General features: G+C 36.0%; 1 non-coding gene across 1 annotated transcript; it reads left to right on the forward strand.

Annotated features, from left to right (window-relative positions):
* The first annotated feature begins 4,871 nt into the window (after nucleotides 1-4,871).
* On the forward strand, nucleotides 4,872-4,979 carry LOC141694926 (small nucleolar RNA R71). The gene has a single exon (XR_012564205.1). It is a non-coding gene; the product is annotated as a small nucleolar RNA R71 (small nucleolar RNA).
* Nucleotides 4,980-9,857: the final 4,878 nt, after the last annotated feature.

The raw sequence follows: 9,857 nt of genomic DNA on the forward strand, positions 1-9,857 counted from the left end.
GAAAAATTTACTTGAGAGTTAGAAAGTGCAATACTAAGAAAGTATCCCTATTCATTTCTATCTGATTCCGGGACGGAATCCCTTTAAGGAGGGGAGACTGTAATAACCCCAATTTTTGGGAAATTTTTGAAACCCTTATGAATAGTGTTTTTGCTGAATGAGAAAACTTTTCATGCCACACTATGTAGGGGTTCTGTTATTGATCTTCTGGGATATTATTAGTACTCTATGTGGTATATAAGTGTATGTAAAGATCGTCAGAATCCAATTTCCGAACACTTGGATTTTTCCCGGAAATCCACTAGATACGGAAAGGATTGAGTATAAGGTAACAGGATAAAAAGAATTTAAATTAAAGGATTATAATAGAGGATCATAAAAAGGAATATAATGTATTGAGAAAGGTTAAGGGAACCTAAGTAATAAGATCCCGGGTATGATCCTTCAAATGATAAACGAAAACGAAAGTTAAGCGAACCGTATAACAGATCAGCGGTCATTAGGCAAACAATTAGGAAGTTAATCAAAGGGATTAGTGGGGATGATGTCATCCAACCAATAGAAAGAGGACAAGGAGGGGAGGATGACATCATGAGGATGACACAAGCATGACATGGGAAGGAAGGAGGTGTGGTGGCTTTTTAACCACACAAATTCAAGGGCAACAAGGTAATTAACTAAATCAAACAAAAAAACAAGCCAACCAAGCCAAGCAAAATCATTTTCATCAAAATCAAAAAGAACCAAGGCTTGTTCTTGAAGAGCTCTCGGCTTTTTACTATTCAAAAGAGCAAGAAATTCAAAATCAAAGATCCAAGCTTCCTAAATTGGTGAGTTAATTCCCTAATCATCTTCATGCTTAGTTAGGGCTATATCATGAGTTTAAGCCATCAATTCCTTCTCCATCTTCTTCATTTAATCAAATAAGAAGACTATGAATAGTGTTTTCAAGTTTTTAACTTGAAGTTTTTCTTGTTTTCCTTGAAGATCCAAGCATTCCTAAGACTTCTCAAAGCTTCTTAAGGCTTCCTAGCTTCTCCCACCACTTCAAGGAAGGTATACCATCTCCAAAACCTAGATTCTTATGTATTATAAGATGATTTTGATTAGTAGGATGATATTGTAGCTTGATATTGGTGATCTAGAGTTTGGGATTGAATTGGTATTGAAATGGAATGGTAAATGTTGTTGTTTTGTTTAAAAGAACTTAAGTATGGTTAAGGTAAGCTTAGGCATAAGTATGAATGTTAAAATTGAATTGGTTGGGGTTGTTATGATGTGATAAGGATGGATGTTTGTTGTATGTTGGATTTGAAGTTGAATTGGGAGGGTTTTGAATGGTTTAAAATTGGGAAATCGCGTAAACATAGCCGTCGTAATGTCCGATTTTCTTTGGACTGTTTTTGTGCATAGCATTAGGACCCGAGAACCCCCTGCTAGAATATTACCACTGCCATGTTTAGATAGCTCATGTTACGAGCTTCGTTTTGATATGTAGTTCGTTCGATTCCGATGCACGGTTTAGGAGAAACGACCGTTTCAAGTAACGGCGTTTCGCGAACGAAACTTTTCCCCTCGCCTTACTTTGAAACATAGGTTAAAGACCAAAAAGGGTTAATTAATGCATGAAACATTTATGGTAAGTGTGCTAGGCAGTTAGTAAGACACTCGCAAAGGAATCGCCTTAAAACTCGTAAAGGTTAAATTATTAAAAATGGTGGAGCCGAGGGTACTCGAGTGACTTAAGAGAATCAGTAAGCGCAAAACAAGCGTTAGAGTCTAAGTTAGTTAAAGTATAGATTTACAAGTGACTTTGGTTTAATTCCAACTTACTTGTTGTTTATAGGTTATCAGACTCGTCCCGAGCCATTCGTAACCCCCAGTCGCTCAGGCAAGTTTTCTATCCGTTATATTGTTGTTGTGATGTATATATATATATGCATTATCTTGCGATAGATGCATGTTAGTTAATTAGCAAATGTTGCGATATATTGAAGCATGCTGTTATGGTATATATATGCATGCCTGTTTCGTATTCTTGCCATATATATCTTTTGGTTCAGTTGATAATACCTATGTTAGAGAATAGCAGTAATTTGCATATACCCTTAGTATAGGGACCTAAAGATGAAAACATTTTCTAAAACCGGGAGTCGAGGATCCCGAGTAGATTTTATATATATATTTATATATATATATGGTTATAGTTTTCAAAACTATTAATCAAATAAGGTTTATTCGATAACTTTATTTTATTATTGAATATTATTTCGAATATTCATCCGAGGACTTATGACTCCTTTATTTTATTATTGAATATTATTTCGAATATTCATTCGAGGGCTTATGACTCAGCTTATTTTATTTATTGAATATTATTTGAATATTCATTTGAGGATCTATGACTCGGATTATTTGCTGAGATATATTCTTTATTTTTTTAAAGAATAAGGTGTCAATAATCAAACTTATTTTCGATTATTCAAATATAGATAGTACTTTCATATAAGTATATCTTTGGTTATTTAATATCCATTTCAAGTATAAGTTTTAAAACTTCTACTTCAATTATTTTATAAAGATTATTCTTTATGGGAATATTATTTAAATAATAATATTCAGATATTTCTTTTTATTGAGACTGATTTACTTTATTAAATCAGCATTATTCCAAACACTCTTTAAAGTATTTTCAAGTCTTTAAAATGATTTTCAAAGGTTAGAGGGGATCCCAAAACTCGTTTTCAAATTAAGATCTTCCTTTTTGAAGGGGACTTGAATACTCGCTCAATAATCTATGGGATCCGGCTCTGTGGTGTATTTTATATTCGCAACAAGGTTGCTGTTTTGATAAATGAATTGATTACTTACCCAACGTTCGGGAAGTAAGTCCATCTAATTGAGTCGGCATAAGCGACAGGCCGGGGTACGGTCTATCAAAGTGTAAGTGGCTGGGTGGCAGTCCATCAACGCGTAAGAGGCCGGGTGGCGGTCCAGCACAAGGTCCTTATGTGGCCAGGGTGATGACCGGTGGGGGATTCATCCATCTACTAGTAGAAAAGGTTATTATTGGTATCTTTGCCTGATCAGCAAGATATCGGGTTTATGCCAAAATTCTTTTCCTTTCCAAAATTCATTGGATGTTTCAAACTCTGTTCATACTTTACATGACAGAGGTTTTCAGGAAATGTATGGGAGATATATATGAATATATATATATATATATATCGGGACTTAATGAAGTATCTCGTAACTTCATTATTTATAAAGATATTCAAAGATTGAATCTATTCAAATCTTGTCTCGTAGTCTCATCTATGGGATGACCCTTTTGAAACTAATTATAACTTGAACGGTGGTAGTTCAAGTAGTATTTGGAAAAGATATAAGTATATTGGAGTATCTTGTAACTTCATCTTTTAAACTTATATCTAGTAAATGATTATCTTATGCATGACAAAGATTTTCAGAAAAACGTTGAGACAAGGTTAGATATATGAGATCACCTTGCAACGATATTTTTATACAGTTATACACTGGAACTCTGTGTGTATTATGCATGGAAGAGGACTTCCAATATTTTGAAAAGTATATATGTATATATATATATACTGAATATTTTGCGACTTCATCGCGTTAAGATATCAAACTTGGTTCATTTCTTTTGACCAAGATTTTCATGAGTACTATGAGAAGGCTCATATATTGTTAATCATTATACATATTATTTTGGTGGGCTTGCTGCTCACCCTTGCTTTCTTCTTTCATCACACAACATCAGATAGACAAGATGAACAGGACCAAGCTCCCAATTCGCAAGCGGATAGGAAACATTCCGCAGCTTTCGGGAAGCGTTGAGGCCACTGTAGCTGAGGTAGAAATTACCAATAGGCTAGGCTTTCAACTTTTGACGTACCAGATTATGTATATTTATGAATTGTAATAATGGCAAAGAAATGTAAATTTATTCAGAAACCTTTTTAAGGTGTATTGACATATAATTGTGGAATAAAATGACTTGTGATTATTTTTGGATATTCATCTCTGAGACTATAACTTGTGGTGTGTGTGTTTATTGTGGGGTCACAGTTCAGAGTAGTTGATTGTGTATTAAGATTGGGTGTTATTAAGGGAAATGGAACTCGTGACAACCCGGATCCCCGACCCCGGATTTGGGGGTATTACAGCATCCCTCTTTCCTAGCACTTCAGTTTCACTAGGGAGTGTACCAGGTTGACGATTTAGCAAGGCATTTGCAATCTGTCCAATTTGATTTTCCAAGGTCTTGATAGAAACCGCTTGGCTCTTGCACATGAGCCTCAACTCCTCCAATTCAGATTTTTCATTAGACTGTTGCAGCTGGAGTTGTTGTCTTGGTGCATATTGCGGTTGCTGAAAACCAGGGGGTTGTACTGCTTTGCGGGATATTGCTGATAAGGCTGTTGAACCGCATTCTGAGTGTTGCTCCAGCTAAAGTTAGGATGATTTCGGTTATTGGGATGATAAGTGGCTGGCACAGGTTGTTGCGACCTCTGAAAGTTGCTCACGAGCTGAGCTGATTCACTAGAAATAGAACACTGCTCTGTCTCATGGGCACTAGCACAAAGCTCACAAACAGTAGTGATCTGATTAACTCCATAATTAGCCAAAGAATCCATCTTCATCGTCAAAGCCTTAAGCTGAGCAACTATAGCGGTAACTATATCTACCTCCAGAATTCCTGCTACCATTCCCTGAGATAGTGTCTGAGTAGGATTCCAGTATTCATTAGCAGCCATCAGTTCAATCAATTCATAAGCTTCATCATAGCTTTTAGCCCACAGTGCTCCTCCTAAACATTATAGAAGCAGTTAATGATCATCTACTTAGGAATCTCATGGAGAGGACACATTTTTAAGCATCTCTTTGTAGCGATCCCAAGCTTCATATAAAGATTCTCCAGACTGCTGAGCGAATTGAGTAAGTGCGTTTCTGATTGCAACAGTCTTCGCCATAGGAAAGAATTTAGTTAAGAACTTTTGAGCAAGATCCTCCCATTTGGTGATAGACCCTGGTGGTAGAGAATGTAACCAGCACTTCACTTTATTCCACAGAGAGAATGGGAAAAGCCTCAACTTAATAGCATATTCAGAAACTCCATTGAACTTGAAAGTGTCGCAGATCTCGATGAAATCTCTGATGTGCATGTTGGGGTCTTCTGTCGGAGAACCCCCAAACTGAACTGAATTATGTATCATCTGAATCGTGCTCCACTTGATCTCAAAGGTGTTAGCCAAGATGGCTGGTCAGACAATGCAAGACTAAATATCATTAATCTTCGGTTAAAAGTAATCCATCAAAGCCTTTGGATTCGCTTCTGGTTCTCCCATTGCAATAAGTGCTTCTTCTTCAACTTTCTCCTCGACAAGAACTTCCTCAAAAACTTCCTTAGTTACTACAACTTCTTCCTCAGCTTGATCCGGTGTTCTCTTACAAGACCGAGAACGCGTATCCATACACGCTCGCTAGAGTACCTGAAACACGACAAGGAAATTAGTAAGTAACAATGTCCGAGTCACTGAACTTTAACGACCAATGATGACAAACACATAAACTAAAAATTAACACCGAAGTCCCCAGAAACGACACCAAAAACTTATTAGGGCTAGAACACGCACTAATATTCACGCAAGTATACGTGATCGCAAGTAATATAGAATTAATTTTTGAAAGGCATATGTCATAGCCTATTTGTTTATTCGAGGATTTAACTCCACTCAAATAAGGATGTAACAAGTAAATAATGGTTCTATCGTCAGAGAGATCTCTCATAGTAACATATGTCAAAGGATTAAGTAACATTGTTCGTCTACAGACTTGAGGACTTAATTCACTGGAAGAAGCTCAAGAAATTGATCAAGCCTCAGTGATATAAATCAAGATTGTGGATTTAATCAAGTGATAGAGATCTCGTCAGGGTATCAATTAATTACAAAGATTTAGTCTGAAGAAAATCAAGAGTATCAAGGTCAAGGCATGAAGAAACGTCACGGAAGTTAGTCACTCATGAACCAGACAGTACATCGAGTGTCAACATTGAAGTGGTGGAATTGATTCATAATTGACAGTGATTTTCAGAAGATTTTCAGAAGAATGGTTGCTGCTCAAGATTAGTATTAATTCTCTATTAATTAATTAAGTCATATAATTTAATTAAGAGAATAAATTAAATCTGCAAAGATTAATTTATTGATTAATTGAATTAATTGATTAATTAATTCAGAATTATTATTTGATTAAAATCTGTTTTAATCCAGCAAGACTATCTTTTGCATTAGCCAGACAATCGGTATGACAATCAATAGTCATACCGAAAGTCATGCTAGTGCATTTAGATTGTCTTGCCGAAAGTCCTATCAGTTCAATTGATAGTCCTACCGAAAGTCTTACCAGTTAAAAGGATTGTCATGCTGAGCTAAAAGGATTGTCTTGCCAATTAAAATCACAGGATTCAATATAAAGTAGAACAGCTGTTTTTCAACAAAAAACAGAGCATTGAATATCAAATACAGAAGAACACGGAAAAGAGAAAAACAACAGTGAACTTATTGCAAATTCACAGATCATTTATTTATAGTATTTATTGTTAAATCTAATCCACTAGAAATCCTTTTCTTGTTCTTGTGTAACTATCTAGAGGATCAAAATCCCTAGAACTTAATCTCAAATTGCATTTAGCATTTGATCCTTTTTATTACAAAAATAGAAAAAGTTCATGTCGAATTTATTCTAGATTTGGAATAATTTATTTGAGATTAATCCCTTGTAAACGATACCATTGTTGTAATACCTTTCAAGTTTAATAATAGTTTTATTTAACTTGAATTTTGTTTCACTTTTTTATTCCGCATTTTATTCGATTAAACGGTATTGTTTGTATTCAACCCCCCTTCTACAAACATATTGAGACCTAACAATTGGTATCAGAGCCTTCTGATTAACGAACAAATCAAGATCCTAGACTTTTGTGATTCTTTCACTCCTTGAATTTTTATTTACTCAAAAATTCATAATGACTACACAAAAAGTTGGAACCGTTAAAATTCCACTATTCGATAAAGAAAATTATGTTATGTGCAAGAAGAAGATGCTATTGTTTTTACAAGTTGCAAATTCCAAATATCTGGAAGTGTTAAAGAAGGGTCCAAAAATTCCGATGGTTATTGAACCAGAGGTAATAGAAAATGATGTGGTGATTACCAAAGCTAGAAATTATGTGAAAGATCCTGAGGATTTTTCTCCTGCTGAAAAAGAAGAAGCCTCCCTGGATGCTAACCTTCAATTAATTTTAGTAGATTCCCCTGATCCCTTGATGAATAGACATGTGATGAACTATAAAAATTCCAAACACATCTGGGAAACTATTGAGGTGATTAATGAAGGCACAGAGGAAGTTAGGGAGAACAAGTTAGAAATCCTAAACTGTGAGTATGAATACTTTAAATCCAATCCAGGAGAAGGAATCACTGAAGTGTTTGAGAGGTACAATGCATTGATCAACAACCTGAATATTAATGGTAAATACTATTCCATCAGAGAGGTCAACAAAAAGTTCCTTTTAACACTGCCAACTCATCTCGAACATAGAATCACTGCCATAAGAGAAGCAAGAGATCTGAGTGAGATTTCTTTGGAAAGGCTCTATGTTGTGTTAAAGACTTATGAGTTGGAGCAGATTCAGCAGAAAGAAGTCTACGGGAAAGGAAGAGTGGTCAGCACGTCTACTGCTCTAGTAGGTGAAGAACAACAACAACAACAACAACCACAATATCAACAACAATCTCAACAGTCAGAAAGAATGGTACAGTCTTCCAAGGTTGAAGAAAATGTGATAGTAGCAGAATTTGATCCTCCTACTACAAATCAATCAGGAGATGATTTTTATTCCTTGGAAGAACTGGAGCAATTGGAAGATGAGTCAATGGCCTTGATTGTCAAGAGATTCTCCAATGTCAGATTCAAGAGGAATCCCAAGTTCAAGTACAAGTCCAACTACAACAGATTCCAGAAAGGTGGATCTTCATCCTCTAACACCAGCAGTGGTGGGTACAAAACAGGGATGGTTGATCGAAGCACCATTCGATGCTTCAACTGCAATGAATTGGGACACTTTGCCACAGAATACAGGAAGCCAAAACAAGTTAGGAAGAACTCTTATGATTCTAATCAGAAGAGTAAATCTGAAAGAGCTTACCTGGCAAAGGGAAGAAGCTGGGATGATACTGACAGTGAAGATGAAGAAGTTGGGAATCTTGCTCTCATGACTAGTGATGCAAACACCTCATCATCAAGAAAAAAGGTAAAATTTACTGATGCTGAATTAGTTTATCATCTAGGAGGTTCCTTAGATTGTGCTCGTCGTGATAATGAAATGTTAAATCAACAAATCAAAGACCTTGAGAAAGAGGTCAATGAATTAAGACTTGTGCACATTAATCAAGATAAATTAAAAGAACAAGTATCTTTTCTAGAGAATATAGTTGACTGTTATAGACAACTCGAAACTATTCTCAAAGACAAGATCACCGGTCTTGAGGCTAAGGTTAAAGCTTACTTTAATTCTTGTTCGAAGTCCAAAGAGTTTTACAATAAGCAAGCTATTAATCAAACATATGGAATAAGTTTTCATTACAATGTTGCTATTGGAAAATTAGGCATAAACTCCCCTCCTCATGTCTGTACTAACGGTAGGGAAGTACCACATGTGCATAAGGGTGTTGATGAACCCCTATATAAAGAATCAATTACTGAACCATTTGATGAGACCTCATTTATTATTCAAGAAGAAATCAGTGGTGAAGATCTTGCTAATGAGAAAGCTGTTTCCAAGTTAAGTGTGTCAAAGGTTCCAGTCAAAGTTGTGAAAGCAACTGAGACTAACTCAGACACACATGAGTTGGATAACACAAATGCCATGTCTACCATGCATAAGTTGCCTATTGTTAATCCCTCTCATAAAGCATGTGGTGTTCCTGATTGTATGTCTTGTGCTTTTAATTTAACGTATGCTTATTTTAATGGTAAGCATATTTCTAATGATAAGACTACTCCCCGTCAGCATGTGAATAATAGAAAGCATGATAGGTCTAAGACTGCTAGTCCTCCTAAAGCTAGAAATGAGACATTTATGCCTAAGCCTAAACAGAAATTTGTCAAGGCTGTTCACAAGGTCAAATGTCCAGTCATTGAGAAAGTTGAGAACATTAAAGTTAAGAATGTTGTTTTGCCTGATAAAGGCCAATTTTACAAGTATGCTGGACCCAACCAAGCTTGGGTTCCGAAGAAGGTCTAATCCATTTATATTGCAGGGCATTAAACAGGTACAACCGGTAGTGTGGATTCTTGACAGCGGATCGTCAAGACATATGATCGGAGATAGAGCCCTGCTATCAAATGTGGTTGAGAAAGCTGGCCCAGTGGTTACCTTTGGAGATAACAACAAAGGTTTAACTGAGGGATATGGCTGTTTGCTAGCTGGAAATGTTATCATTGAAAATGTGTATGTTGTGCAAGGACTTGAACACAATCTGCTTAGCATAAGTCAGTTCTGTGACAACGGCTACAATGTTTTATTCGATAAGTTGAAGTGTCAGATTCTGTACAAGAAAAATGAAAAACCCTCCTTGATGGGAATCCGGAAAGGAAATCTGTTCGTAGCTGACATGAACTCTGGAAGCACTCCTGAAGTCAATTGTTTCTATGCAAAGGCATCATCAGATGATAGTTGGCTATGGCACAAGAGACTTTCTCATCTCAATTTCAAAATAATGAATTCTCTTGTCAAAAGAGAATTGGTCAGAGGTCTGCCTCAGCTGGAA

Source organism: Apium graveolens, chromosome 10, assembly GCF_009905375.1.
Source record: "Apium graveolens cultivar Ventura chromosome 10, ASM990537v1, whole genome shotgun sequence".
Lineage (NCBI taxonomy): Eukaryota > Viridiplantae > Streptophyta > Magnoliopsida > Apiales > Apiaceae > Apium > Apium graveolens.